A 13,325-nucleotide genomic window follows, 5' to 3' on the forward strand; every position below is an offset into this window, starting at 1 on the left:
TAAGTCTTTGAATTAAGTCTTCAAGTTTTGTCTTAAGGTTTAACCTTAAGTTTACGTCATAGGGTTAAGTCTTAGGGTTAAGTATTGAGTGTAAATCTTAAGGTTACGCTTTAAGGTTAAGTCTTAATGGTACATCTTAAAGTTAAGTCTTAGCATTAAGACTTAGGGTTAAATCCCAGGGTTAAATTTCAAGGTAAAGTCTCAAGGTTAAGTCTCAGGGTTACGTGGTCAAGTTGTGTCTTAGGATTCAGTCTTAGGGTTAAGTTTTGAAGTTAAACTTGAGGTTAAGTCTTAGGGTTAAGTCTCAGGCTTATGTCTTAGGGATAAGTCTTAAGTTTAAACCTTAAGCTTAAGTCTTAGGGTTAAGCCTTAAGGTTAAGTGTCAGGGTTAATTCCTAAAGGTTAAGTCTTAAGTTTACATCTCATAGATTGAGCCTTAGGGTTAATTAAGTCTTAAGTTTACATCTCATAGATTGAGTCTTAGGGTTAAGTCTTCATCTTAAGTCTTAGGGTTAAGTCTTAGAGTACAATCTTGAGGATAAGTCTTATGGTTAAGTCTCAGGGTTAAGTCTTAATGTTAAGTCTTAAGGTTGAGCCTTAAGGTTAAGTCTTAGGGTTAAGCCTTAGAGTTATGCCTTGGCGATAAGTCTTAGGGCTAAGTCTCAGGATTAAGTATCAAGGTTAAAGCTCAAGGATAAGTCTCAGGGCTACGTTTTAGGGTTAAGTCTTCAGGTTAAATCTTAGGTTTAGGTCTCAGTTTTCAGTTTTAGGGATAAGTCTTATGGATAAATTTCACGACTAAGTCTCAGGGTTGAGTCTTAAGGTTAAAACTTAACCTGAAGTCTTAGGGTTAAGTCTTATGGTTAAATCTTAATGTTAAATCGTAATTTTAAGTCTTAGCGTTCAGTCTAAAGTTTAAATCACAAGTTGAAGTCTTAGGGTTAACTCTTTAGAGTTACGTCTTGGGGATAAGTCTTAGGGTTAAGTCTTAAGGTTTCAGTCCTAAGGTTAACTCTTAGGGTTAAATCTGTAAGGTCAACACTTAAGGTGAACTCTTAGGGTTAAGTTTAGGGTTAAGCCTTAAGGTTACATCTTCAAGTTAAATATTAAGGTTAAGTCTTAGGGTTATTTCTTAAGTTTAAGTCTGAGGGTTATATCTGAGCGTTAATTATTAAGTTGAAGTCTTAGAGTTCATTCTCAGGGTTAAGTCTTCAAGTTACTTCTTAAGGTTGAGGCTTAGGGTTAAGTTTTAAGGTTAAGTCCGAATGTTACATCTTAAAGTTAAGTCTTAGGGTTAAATCTCAGTGTTAAGTCTCAAGGTTAGGTCTCAGGGTAGAAGTCGTAAGGTTGTGTCTTAATGTTCAGTCTTATTGTTAAGTCTTAAAAGTTATATTTTAGGGTTCAGTCTTAGGGTTAAATTTTAAGGTTAAGCCTTCGGGTTAAGTCTTAAGGTGAAGTCTTATGGCTTGAGTCTTAGGGTTAAGTCTAAAGTTTAATTCATAAGTTTAAGTCTTAGACTTAAGTCTTGGGGCTAAGTCTTGGGGTTAAGTCTTAAATCTTAGGTTTACGTCTCAGTGTTGAGTCTTAGGGATAAGTCTTTGAATTAAGTCTTCAAGTTTTGTCTTAAGGTTTAACCTTAAGTTTACGTCATAGGGTTAAGTCTTAGGGTTAAGTATTGAGTGTAAATCTTAAGGTTACGCTTTAAGGTTAAGTCTTAATGGTACATCTTAAAGTTAAGTCTTAGCATTAAGACTTAGGGTTAAATCCCAGGGTTAAATTTCAAGGTAAAGTCTCAAGGTTAAGTCTCAGGGTTACGTGGTCAAGTTGTGTCTTAGGATTCAGTCTTAGGGTTAAGTTTTGAAGTTAAACTTGAGGTTAAGTCTTAGGGTTAAGTCTCAGGCTTATGTCTTAGGGATAAGTCTTAAGTTTAAACCTTAAGCTTAAGTCTTAGGGTTAAGCCTTAAGGTTAAGTGTCAGGGTTAATTCCTAAAGGTTAAGTCTTAAGTTTACATCTCATAGATTGAGCCTTAGGGTTAATTAAGTCTTAAGTTTACATCTCATAGATTGAGTCTTAGGGTTAAGTCTTCATCTTAAGTCTTAGGGTTAAGTCTTAGAGTACAATCTTGAGGATAAGTCTCAGGGTTAAGTCTTAAGGTTGAGCCTTAAGGTTGAGCCTTAAGGTTAAGTCTTAGGGTTAAGCCTTAGAGTTATGCCTTGGGGATAAGTCTTAGGGCTAAGTCTCAGGATTAAGTATCAAGGTTAAAGCTCAAGGATAAGTCTCAGGGCTACGTTTTAGGGTTAAGTCTTCAGGTTAAATCTTAGGTTTAGGTCTCAGTTTTCAGTTTTAGGGATAAGTCTTATGGATAAATTTCACGACTAAGTCTCAGGGTTGAGTCTTAAGGTTAAAACTTAACCTGAAGTCTTAGGGTTAAGTCTTATGGTTAAATCTTAATGTTAAATCGTAATTTTAAGTCTTAGCGTTCAGTCTAAAGTTTAAATCACAAGTTGAAGTCTTAGGGTTAACTCTTTAGAGTTACGTCTTGGGGATAAGTCTTAGGGTTAAGTCTTAACGTTTCAGTCCTAAGGTTAACTCTTAGGGTTAAATCTGTAAGGTCAACACTTAAGGTTAACTCTTAGGGTTAAGTTTAGGGTTAAGCCTTAAGGTTACATCTTCAAGTTAAATATTAAGGTTAAGTCTTAGGGTTATTTCTTAAGTTTAAGTCTGAGGGTTATATCTGAGCGTTAATTATTAAGTTGAAGTCTTAGAGTTCATTCTCAGGGTTAAGTCTTCAAGTTACTTCTTAAGGTTGAGGCTTAGGGTTAAGTTTTAAGGTTAAGTCCGAATGTTACATCTTAAAGTTAAGTCTTAGGGTTAAATCTCAGTGTTAAGTCTCAAGGTTAGGTCTCAGGGTAGAAGTCGTAAGGTTGTGTCTTAATGTTCAGTCTTATTGTTAAGTCTTAAAAGTTATATTTTAGGGTTCAGTCTTAGGGTTAAATTTTAAGGTTAAGTCTTCGGGTTAAGTCTTAAGGTGAAGTCTTATGGCTTGAGTCTTAGGGTTAAGTCTAAAGTTTAATTCATAACTTGAAGTCTTAGACTTAAGTCTTGGGGCTAAGTCTTAGGGTTAAGTCTTAAATCTTAGGTTTAAGTCTCAGTGTTGAGTCTTAGGGATAAGTCTTTGAATTAAGTCTTCAAGTTTTGTCTTAAGGTTTAACCTTAAGTTTACGTCATAGGGTTAAGTCTTAGGGTTAAGTATTGAGTGTAAATCTTAAGGTTACGCTTTAAGGTTAAGTCTTAATGGTACATCTTAAAGTTAAGTCTTAGCATTAAGACTTAGGGTTAAATCCCAGGGTTAAATTTCAAGGTAAAGTCTCAAGGTTAAGTCTCAGGGTTACGTGGTAAGGTTGTGTCTTAGGATTCAGTCTTAGGGTTAAGTTTTGAAGTTAAACTTGAGGTTAAGTCTTAGGGTTAAGTCTCAGGCTTATGTCTTAGGGATAAGTCTTAAGTTTAAACCTTAAGCTTAAGTCTTAGGGTTAAGCCTTAAGGTTAAGTGTCAGGGTTAATTCCTAAAGGTTAAGTCTTAAGTTTACATCTCATAGATTGAGCCTTAGGGTTAATTAAGTCTTAAGTTTACATCTCATAGATTGAGTCTTAGGGTTAAGTCTTCATCTTAAGTCTTAGGGTTAAGTCTTAGAGTACAATCTTGAGGATAAGTCTCAGGGTTAAGTCTTAATGTTAAGTCTTAAGGTTGAGCCTTAAGGTTAAGTCTTAGGGTTAAGCCTTAGAGTTATGCCTTGGGGATAAGTCTTAGGGCTAAGTCTCAGGATTAAGTATCAAGGTTAAAGCTCAAGGATAAGTCTCAGGGCTACGTTTTAGGGTTAAGTCTTCAGGTTAAATCTTAGGTTTAGGTCTCAGTTTTCAGTTTTAGGGATAAGTCTTATGGATAAATTTCACGACTAAGTCTCAGGGTTGAGTCTTAAGGTTAAAACTTAACCTGAAGTCTTAGGGTTAAGTCTTATGGTTAAATCTTAATGTTAAATCGTAATTTTAAGTCTTAGCGTTCAGTCTAAAGTTTAAATCACAAGTTGAAGTCTTAGGGTTAACTCTTTAGAGTTACGTCTTGGGGATAAGTCTTAGGGTTAAGTCTTAACGTTTCAGTCCTAAGGTTAACTCTTAGGGTTAAATCTGTAAGGTCAACACTTAAGGTTAACTCTTAGGGTTAAGTTTAGGGTTAAGCCTTAAGGTTACATCTTCAAGTTAAATATTAAGGTTAAGTCTTAGGGTTATTTCTTAAGTTTAAGTCTGAGGGTTATATCTGAGCGTTAATTATTAAGTTGAAGTCTTAGAGTTCATTCTCAGGGTTAAGTCTTCAAGTTACTTCTTAAGGTTGAGGCTTAGGGTTAAGTTTTAAGGTTAAGTCCGAATGTTACATCTTAAAGTTAAGTCTTAGGGTTAAATCTCAGTGTTAAGTCTCAAGGTTAGGTCTCAGGGTAGAAGTCGTAAGGTTGTGTCTTAATGTTCAGTCTTATTGTTAAGTCTTAAAAGTTATATTTTAGGGTTCAGTCTTAGGGTTAAATTTTAAGGTTAAGTCTTCGGGTTAAGTCTTAAGGTGAAGTCTTATGGCTTGAGTCTTAGGGTTAAGTCTAAAGTTTAATTCATAACTTGAAGTCTTAGACTTAAGTCTTGGGGCTAAGTCTTAGGGTTAAGTCTTAAATCTTAGGTTTAAGTCTCAGTGTTGAGTCTTAGGGATAAGTCTTTGAATTAAGTCTTCAAGTTTTGTCTTAAGGTTTAACCTTAAGTTTACGTCATAGGGTTAAGTCTTAGGGTTAAGTATTGAGTGTAAATCTTAAGGTTACGCTTTAAGGTTAAGTCTTAATGGTACATCTTAAAGTTAAGTCTTAGCATTAAGACTTAGGGTTAAATCCCAGGGTTAAATTTCAAGGTAAAGTCTCAAGGTTAAGTCTCAGGGTTACGTGGTCAAGTTGTGTCTTAGGATTCAGTCTTAGGGTTAAGTTTTGAAGTTAAACTTGAGGTTAAGTCTTAGGGTTAAGTCTCAGGCTTATGTCTTAGGGATAAGTCTTAAGTTTAAACCTTAAGCTTAAGTCTTAGGGTTAAGCCTTAAGGTTAAGTGTCAGGGTTAATTCCTAAAGGTTAAGTCTTAAGTTTACATCTCATAGATTGAGCCTTAGGGTTAATTAAGTCTTAAGTTTACATCTCATAGATTGAGTCTTAGGGTTAAGTCTTCATCTTAAGTCTTAGGGTTAAGTCTTAGAGTACAATCTTGAGGATAAGTCTTATGGTTAAGTCTTAATGTTAAGTCTTAAGGTTGAGCCTTAAGGTTAAGTCTTAGGGTTAAGCCTTAGAGTTATGCCTTGGGGATAAGTCTTAGGGCTAAGTCTCAGGATTAAGTATCAAGGTTAAAGCTCAAGGATAAGTCTCAGGGCTACGTTTTAGGGTTAAGTCTTCAGGTTAAATCTTAGGTTTAGGTCTCAGTTTTCAGTTTTAGGGATAAGTCTTATGGATAAATTTCACGACTAAGTCTCAGGGTTGAGTCTTAAGGTTAAAACTTAACCTGAAGTCTTAGGGTTAAGTCTTATGGTTAAATCTTAATGTTAAATCGTAATTTTAAGTCTTAGCGTTCAGTCTAAAGTTTAAATCACAAGTTGAAGTCTTAGGGTTAACTCTTTAGAGTTACGTCTTGGGGATAAGTCTTAGGGTTAAGTCTTAACGTTTCAGTCCTAAGGTTAACTCTTAGGGTTAAATCTGTAAGGTCAACACTTAAGGTTAACTCTTAGGGTTAAGTTTAGGGTTAAGCCTTAAGGTTACATCTTCAAGTTAAATATTAAGGTTAAGTCTTAGGGTTATTTCTTAAGTTTAAGTCTGAGGGTTATATCTGAGCGTTAATTATTAAGTTGAAGTCTTAGAGTTCATTCTCAGGGTTAAGTCTTCAAGTTACTTCTTAAGGTTGAGGCTTAGGGTTAAGTTTTAAGGTTAAGTCCGAATGTTACATCTTAAAGTTAAGTCTTAGGGTTAAATCTCAGTGTTAAGTCTCAAGGTTAGGTCTCAGGGTAGAAGTCGTAAGGTTGTGTCTTAATGTTCAGTCTTATTGTTAAGTCTTAAAAGTTATATTTTAGGGTTCAGTCTTAGGGTTAAATTTTAAGGTTAAGTCTTCGGGTTAAGTCTTAAGGTGAAGTCTTATGGCTTGAGTCTTAGGGTTAAGTCTAAAGTTTAATTCATAACTTGAAGTCTTAGACTTAAGTCTTGGGGCTAAGTCTTAGGGTTAAGTCTTAAATCTTAGGTTTAAGTCTCAGTGTTGAGTCTTAGGGATAAGTCTTTGAATTAAGTCTTCAAGTTTTGTCTTAAGGTTTAACCTTAAGTTTACGTCATAGGGTTAAGTCTTAGGGTTAAGTATTGAGTGTAAATCTTAAGGTTACGCTTTAAGGTTAAGTCTTAATGGTACATCTTAAAGTTAAGTCTTAGCATTAAGACTTAGGGTTAAATCCCAGGGTTAAATTTCAAGGTAAAGTCTCAAGGTTAAGTCTCAGGGTTACGTGGTAAGGTTGTGTCTTAGGATTCAGTCTTAGGGTTAAGTTTTGAAGTTAAACTTGAGGTTAAGTCTTAGGGTTAAGTCTCAGGCTTATGTCTTAGGGATAAGTCTTAAGTTTAAACCTTAAGCTTAAGTCTTAGGGTTAAGCCTTAAGGTTAAGTGTCAGGGTTAATTCCTAAAGGTTAAGTCTTAAGTTTACATCTCATAGATTGAGCCTTAGGGTTAATTAAGTCTTAAGTTTACATCTCATAGATTGAGTCTTAGGGTTAAGTCTTCATCTTAAGTCTTAGGGTTAAGTCTTAGAGTACAATCTTGAGGATAAGTCTTATGGTTAAGTCTTAATGTTAAGTCTTAAGGTTGAGCCTTAAGGTTAAGTCTTAGGGTTAAGCCTTAGAGTTATGCCTTGGGGATAAGTCTTAGGGCTAAGTCTCAGGATTAAGTATCAAGGTTAAAGCTCAAGGATAAGTCTCAGGGCTACGTTTTAGGGTTAAGTCTTCAGGTTAAATCTTAGGTTTAGGTCTCAGTTTTCAGTTTTAGGGATAAGTCTTATGGATAAATTTCACGACTAAGTCTCAGGGTTGAGTCTTAAGGTTAAAACTTAACCTGAAGTCTTAGGGTTAAGTCTTATGGTTAAATCTTAATGTTAAATCGTAATTTTAAGTCTTAGCGTTCAGTCTAAAGTTTAAATCACAAGTTGAAGTCTTAGGGTTAACTCTTTAGAGTTACGTCTTGGGGATAAGTCTTAGGGTTAAGTCTTAACGTTTCAGTCCTAAGGTTAACTCTTAGGGTTAAATCTGTAAGGTCAACACTTAAGGTTAAGTTTAGGGTTAAGCCTTAAGGTTACATCTTCAAGTTAAATATTAAGGTTAAGTCTTAGGGTTATTTCTTAAGTTTAAGTCTGAGGGTTATATCTGAGCGTTAATTATTAAGTTGAAGTCTTAGAGTTCATTCTCAGGGTTAAGTCTTCAAGTTACTTCTTAAGGTTGAGGCTTAGGGTTAAGTTTTAAGGTTAAGTCCGAATGTTACATCTTAAAGTTAAGTCTTAGGGTTAAATCTCAGTGTTAAGTCTCAAGGTTAGGTCTCAGGGTAGAAGTCGTAAGGTTGTGTCTTAATGTTCAGTCTTATTGTTAAGTCTTAAAAGTTATATTTTAGGGTTCAGTCTTAGGGTTAAATTTTAAGGTTAAGTCTTCGGGTTAAGTCTTAAGGTGAAGTCTTATGGCTTGAGTCTTAGGGTTAAGTCTAAAGTTTAATTCATAACTTGAAGTCTTAGACTTAAGTCTTGGGGCTAAGTCTTAGGGTTAAGTCTTAAATCTTAGGTTTAAGTCTCAGTGTTGAGTCTTAGGGATAAGTCTTTGAATTAAGTCTTCAAGTTTTGTCTTAAGGTTTAACCTTAAGTTTACGTCATAGGGTTAAGTCTTAGGGTTAAGTATTGAGTGTAAATCTTAAGGTTACGCTTTAAGGTTAAGTCTTAATGGTACATCTTAAAGTTAAGTCTTAGCATTAAGACTTAGGGTTAAATCCCAGGGTTAAATTTCAAGGTAAAGTCTCAAGGTTAAGTCTCAGGGTTACGTGGTAAGGTTGTGTCTTAGGATTCAGTCTTAGGGTTAAGTTTTGAAGTTAAACTTGAGGTTAAGTCTTAGGGTTAAGTCTCAGGCTTATGTCTTAGGGATAAGTCTTAAGTTTAAACCTTAAGCTTAAGTCTTAGGGTTAAGCCTTAAGGTTAAGTGTCAGGGTTAATTCCTAAAGGTTAAGTCTTAAGTTTACATCTCATAGATTGAGCCTTAGGGTTAATTAAGTCTTAAGTTTACATCTCATAGATTGAGTCTTAGGGTTAAGTCTTCATCTTAAGTCTTAGGGTTAAGTCTTAGAGTACAATCTTGAGGATAAGTCTTAGGGTTAAGTCTCAGGGTTAAGTCTTAATGTTAAGTCTTAAGGTTGAGCCTTAAGGTTAAGTCTTAGGGTTAAGCCTTAGAGTTATGCCTTGGCGATAAGTCTTAGGGCTAAGTCTCAGGATTAAGTATCAAGGTTAAAGCTCAAGGATAAGTCTCAGGGCTACGTTTTAGGGTTAAGTCTTCAGGTTAAATCTTAGGTTTAGGTCTCAGTTTTCAGTTTTAGGGATAAGTCTTATGGATAAATTTCACGACTAAGTCTCAGGGTTGAGTCTTAAGGTTAAAACTTAACCTGAAGTCTTAGGGTTAAGTCTTATGGTTAAATCTTAATGTTAAATCGTAATTTTAAGTCTTAGCGTTCAGTCTAAAGTTTAAATCACAAGTTGAAGTCTTAGGGTTAACTCTTTAGAGTTACGTCTTGGGGATAAGTCTTAGGGTTAAGTCTTAACGTTTCAGTCCTAAGGTTAACTCTTAGGGTTAAATCTGTAAGGTCAACACTTAAGGTGAACTCTTAGGGTTAAGTTTAGGGTTAAGCCTTAAGGTTACATCTTCAAGTTAAATATTAAGGTTAAGTCTTAGGGTTATTTCTTAAGTTTAAGTCTGAGGGTTATATCTGAGCGTTAATTATTAAGTTGAAGTCTTAGAGTTCATTCTCAGGGTTAAGTCTTCAAGTTACTTCTTAAGGTTGAGGCTTAGGGTTAAGTTTTAAGGTTAAGTCCGAATGTTACATCTTAAAGTTAAGTCTTAGGGTTAAATCTCAGTGTTAAGTCTCAAGGTTAGGTCTCAGGGTAGAAGTCGTAAGGTTGTGTCTTAATGTTCAGTCTTATTGTTAAGTCTTAAAAGTTATATTTTAGGGTTCAGTCTTAGGGTTAAATTTTAAGGTTAAGTCTTCGGGTTAAGTCTTAAGGTGAAGTCTTATGGCTTGAGTCTTAGGGTTAAGTCTAAAGTTTAATTCATAAGTTTAAGTCTTAGACTTAAGTCTTGGGGCTAAGTCTTAGGGTTAAGTCTTAAATCTTAGGTTTACGTCTCAGTGTTGAGTCTTAGGGATAAGTCTTTGAATTAAGTCTTCAAGTTTTGTCTTAAGGTTTAACCTTAAGTTTACGTCATAGGGTTAAGTCTTAGGGTTAAGTATTGAGTGTAAATCTTAAGGTTACGCTTTAAGGTTAAGTCTTAATGGTACATCTTAAAGTTAAGTCTTAGCATTAAGACTTAGGGTTAAATCCCAGGGTAAAATTTCAAGGTAAAGTCTCAAGGTTAAGTCTCAGGGTTACGTGGTAAGGTTGTGTCTTAGGATTCAGTCTTAGGGTTAAGTTTTGAAGTTAAACTTGAGGTTAAGTCTTAGGGTTAAGTCTCAGGATTATGTCTTAGGGATAAGTCTTAAGTTTAAACCTTAAGCTTAAGTCTTAGGGTTAAGCCTTAAGGTTAAGTGTCAGGGTTAATTCCTAAAGGTTAAGTCTTAAGTTTACATCTCATAGATTGAGCCTTAGGGTTAATTAAGTCTTAAGTTTACATCTCATAGATTGAGTCTTAGGGTTAAGTCTTCATCTTAAGTCTTAGGGTTAAGTCTTAGAGTACAATCTTGAGGATAAGTCTTATGGTTAAGTCTCAGGGTTAAGTCTTAATGTTAAGTCTTAAGGTTGAGCCTTAAGGTTAAGTCTTAGGGTTAAGCCTTAGAGTTATGCCTTGGGGATAAGTCTTAGGGCTAAGTCTCAGGATTAAGTATCAAGGTTAAAGCTCAAGGATAAGTCTCAGGGCTACGTTTTAGGGTTAAGTCTTCAGGTTAAATCTTAGGTTTAGGTCTCAGTTTTCAGTTTTAGGGATAAGTCTTATGGATAAATTTCACGACTAAGTCTCAGGGTTGAGTCTTAAGGTTAAAACTTAACCTGAAGTCTTAGGGTTAAGTCTTATGGTTAAATCTTAATGTTAAAACGTAATTTTAAGTCTTAGCGTTCAGTCTAAAGTTTAAATCACAAGTTGAAGTCTTAGGGTTAACTCTTTAGAGTTACGTCTTGGGGATAAGTCTTAGGGTTAAGTCTTAACGTTTCAGTCCTAAGGTTAACTCTTAGGGTTAAATCTGTAAGGTCAACACTTAAGGTGAACTCTTAGGGTTAAGTTTAGGGTTAAGCCTTAAGGTTACATCTTCAAGTTAAATATTAAGGTTAAGTCTTAGGGTTATTTCTTAAGTTTAAGTCTGAGGGTTATATCTGAGCGTTAATTATTAAGTTGAAGTCTTAGAGTTCATTCTCAGGGTTAAGTCTTCAAGTTACTTCTTAAGGTTGAGGCTTAGGGTTAAGTTTTAAGGTTAAGTCCGAATGTTACATCTTAAAGTTAAGTCTTAGGGTTAAATCTCAGTGTTAAGTCTCAAGGTTAGGTCTCAGGGTAGAAGTCGTAAGGTTGTGTCTTAATGTTCAGTCTTATTGTTAAGTCTTAAAAGTTATATTTTAGGGTTCAGTCTTAGGGTTAAATTTTAAGGTTAAGTCTTCGGGTTAAGTCTTAAGGTGAAGTCTTATGGCTTGAGTCTTAGGGTTAAGTCTAAAGTTTAATTCATAAGTTTAAGTCTTAGACTTAAGTCTTGGGGCTAAGTCTTAGGGTTAAGTCTTAAATCTTAGGTTTACGTCTCAGTGTTGAGTCTTAGGGATAAGTCTTTGAATTAAGTCTTCAAGTTTTGTCTTAAGGTTTAACCTTAAGTTTACGTCATAGGGTTAAGTCTTAGGGTTAAGTATTGAGTGTAAATCTTAAGGTTACGCTTTAAGGTTAAGTCTTAATGGTACATCTTAAAGTTAAGTCTTAGCATTAAGACTTAGGGTTAAATCCCAGGGTAAAATTTCAAGGTAAAGTCTCAAGGTTAAGTCTCAGGGTTACGTGGTAAGGTTGTGTCTTAGGATTCAGTCTTAGGGTTAAGTTTTGAAGTTAAACTTGAGGTTAAGTCTTAGGGTTAAGTCTCAGGATTATGTCTTAGGGATAAGTCTTAAGTTTAAACCTTAAGCTTAAGTCTTAGGGTTAAGCCTTAAGGTTAAGTGTCAGGGTTAATTCCTAAAGGTTAAGTCTTAAGTTTACATCTCATAGATTGAGCCTTAGGGTTAATTAAGTCTTAAGTTTACATCTCATAGATTGAGTCTTAGGGTTAAGTCTTCATCTTAAGTCTTAGGGTTAAGTCTTAGAGTACAATCTTGAGGATAAGTCTTATGGTTAAGTCTCAGGGTTAAGTCTTAATGTTAAGTCTTAAGGTTGAGCCTTAAGGTTAAGTCTTAGGGTTAAGCCTTAGAGTTATGCCTTGGGGATAAGTCTTAGGGCTAAGTCTCAGGATTAAGTATCAAGGTTAAAGCTCAAGGATAAGTCTCAGGGCTACGTTTTAGGGTTAAGTCTTCAGGTTAAATCTTAGGTTTAGGTCTCAGTTTTCAGTTTTAGGGATAAGTCTTATGGATAAATTTCACGACTAAGTCTCAGGGTTGAGTCTTAAGGTTAAAACTTAACCTGAAGTCTTAGGGTTAAGTCTTATGGTTAAATCTTAATGTTAAATCGTAATTTTAAGTCTTAGCGTTCAGTCTAAAGTTTAAATCACAAGTTGAAGTCTTAGGGTTAACTCTTTAGAGTTACGTCTTGGGGATAAGTCTTAGGGTTAAGTCTTAACGTTTCAGTCCTAAGGTTAACTCTTAGGGTTAAATCTGTAAGGTCAACACTTAAGGTGAACTCTTAGGGTTAAGTTTAGGGTTAAGCCTTAAGGTTACATCTTCAAGTTAAATATTAAGGTTAAGTCTTAGGGTTATTTCTTAAGTTTAAGTCTGAGGGTTATATCTGAGCGTTAATTATTAAGTTGAAGTCTTAGAGTTCATTCTCAGGGTTAAGTCTTCAAGTTACTTCTTAAGGTTGAGGCTTAGGGTTAAGTTTTAAGGTTAAGTCCGAATGTTACATCTTAAAGTTAAGTCTTAGGGTTAAATCTCAGTGTTAAGTCTCAAGGTTAGGTCTCAGGGTAGAAGTCGTAAGGTTGTGTCTTAATGTTCAGTCTTATTGTTAAGTCTTAAAAGTTATATTTTAGGGTTCAGTCTTAGGGTTAAATTTTAAGGTTAAGTCTTCGGGTTAAGTCTTAAGGTGAAGTCTTATGGCTTGAGTCTTAGGGTTAAGTCTAAAGTTTAATTCATAAGTTTAAGTCTTAGACTTAAGTCTTGGGGCTAAGTCTTAGGGTTAAGTCTTAAATCTTAGGTTTACGTCTCAGTGTTGAGTCTTAGGGATAAGTCTTTGAATTAAGTCTTCAAGTTTTGTCTTAAGGTTTAACCTTAAGTTTACGTCATAGGGTTAAGTCTTAGGGTTAAGTATTGAGTGTAAATCTTAAGGTTACGCTTTAAGGTTAAGTCTTAATGGTACATCTTAAAGTTAAGTCTTAGCATTAAGACTTAGGGTTAAATCCCAGGGTAAAATTTCAAGGTAAAGTCTCAAGGTTAAGTCTCAGGGTTACGTGGTAAGGTTGTGTCTTAGGATTCAGTCTTAGGGTTAAGTTTTGAAGTTAAACTTGAGGTTAAGTCTTAGGGTTAAGTCTCAGGATTATGTCTTAGGGATAAGTCTTAAGTTTAAACCTTAAGCTTAAGTCTTAGGGTTAAGCCTTAAGGTTAAGTGTCAGGGTTAATTCCTAAAGGTTAAGTCTTAAGTTTACATCTCATAGATTGAGCCTTAGGGTTAATTAAGTCTTAAGTTTACATCTCATAGATTGAGTCTTAGGGTTAAGTCTTCATCTTAAGTCTTAGGGTTAAGTCTTAGAGTACAATCTTGAGGATAAGTCTTATGGTTAAGTCTCAGGGTTAAGTCTTAATGTTAAGTCTTAAGGTTGAGCCTTAAGGTTAAGTCTTAGGGTTAAGCCTTAGAGTTATGCCTTGGGGATAAGTCTTAGGGCTAAGTC

The sequence above is a fragment of the Falco punctatus genome, assembly GCF_963210335.1.
Source record: "Falco punctatus genome assembly, chromosome: 4".
NCBI lineage: Eukaryota > Metazoa > Chordata > Aves > Falconiformes > Falconidae > Falco > Falco punctatus.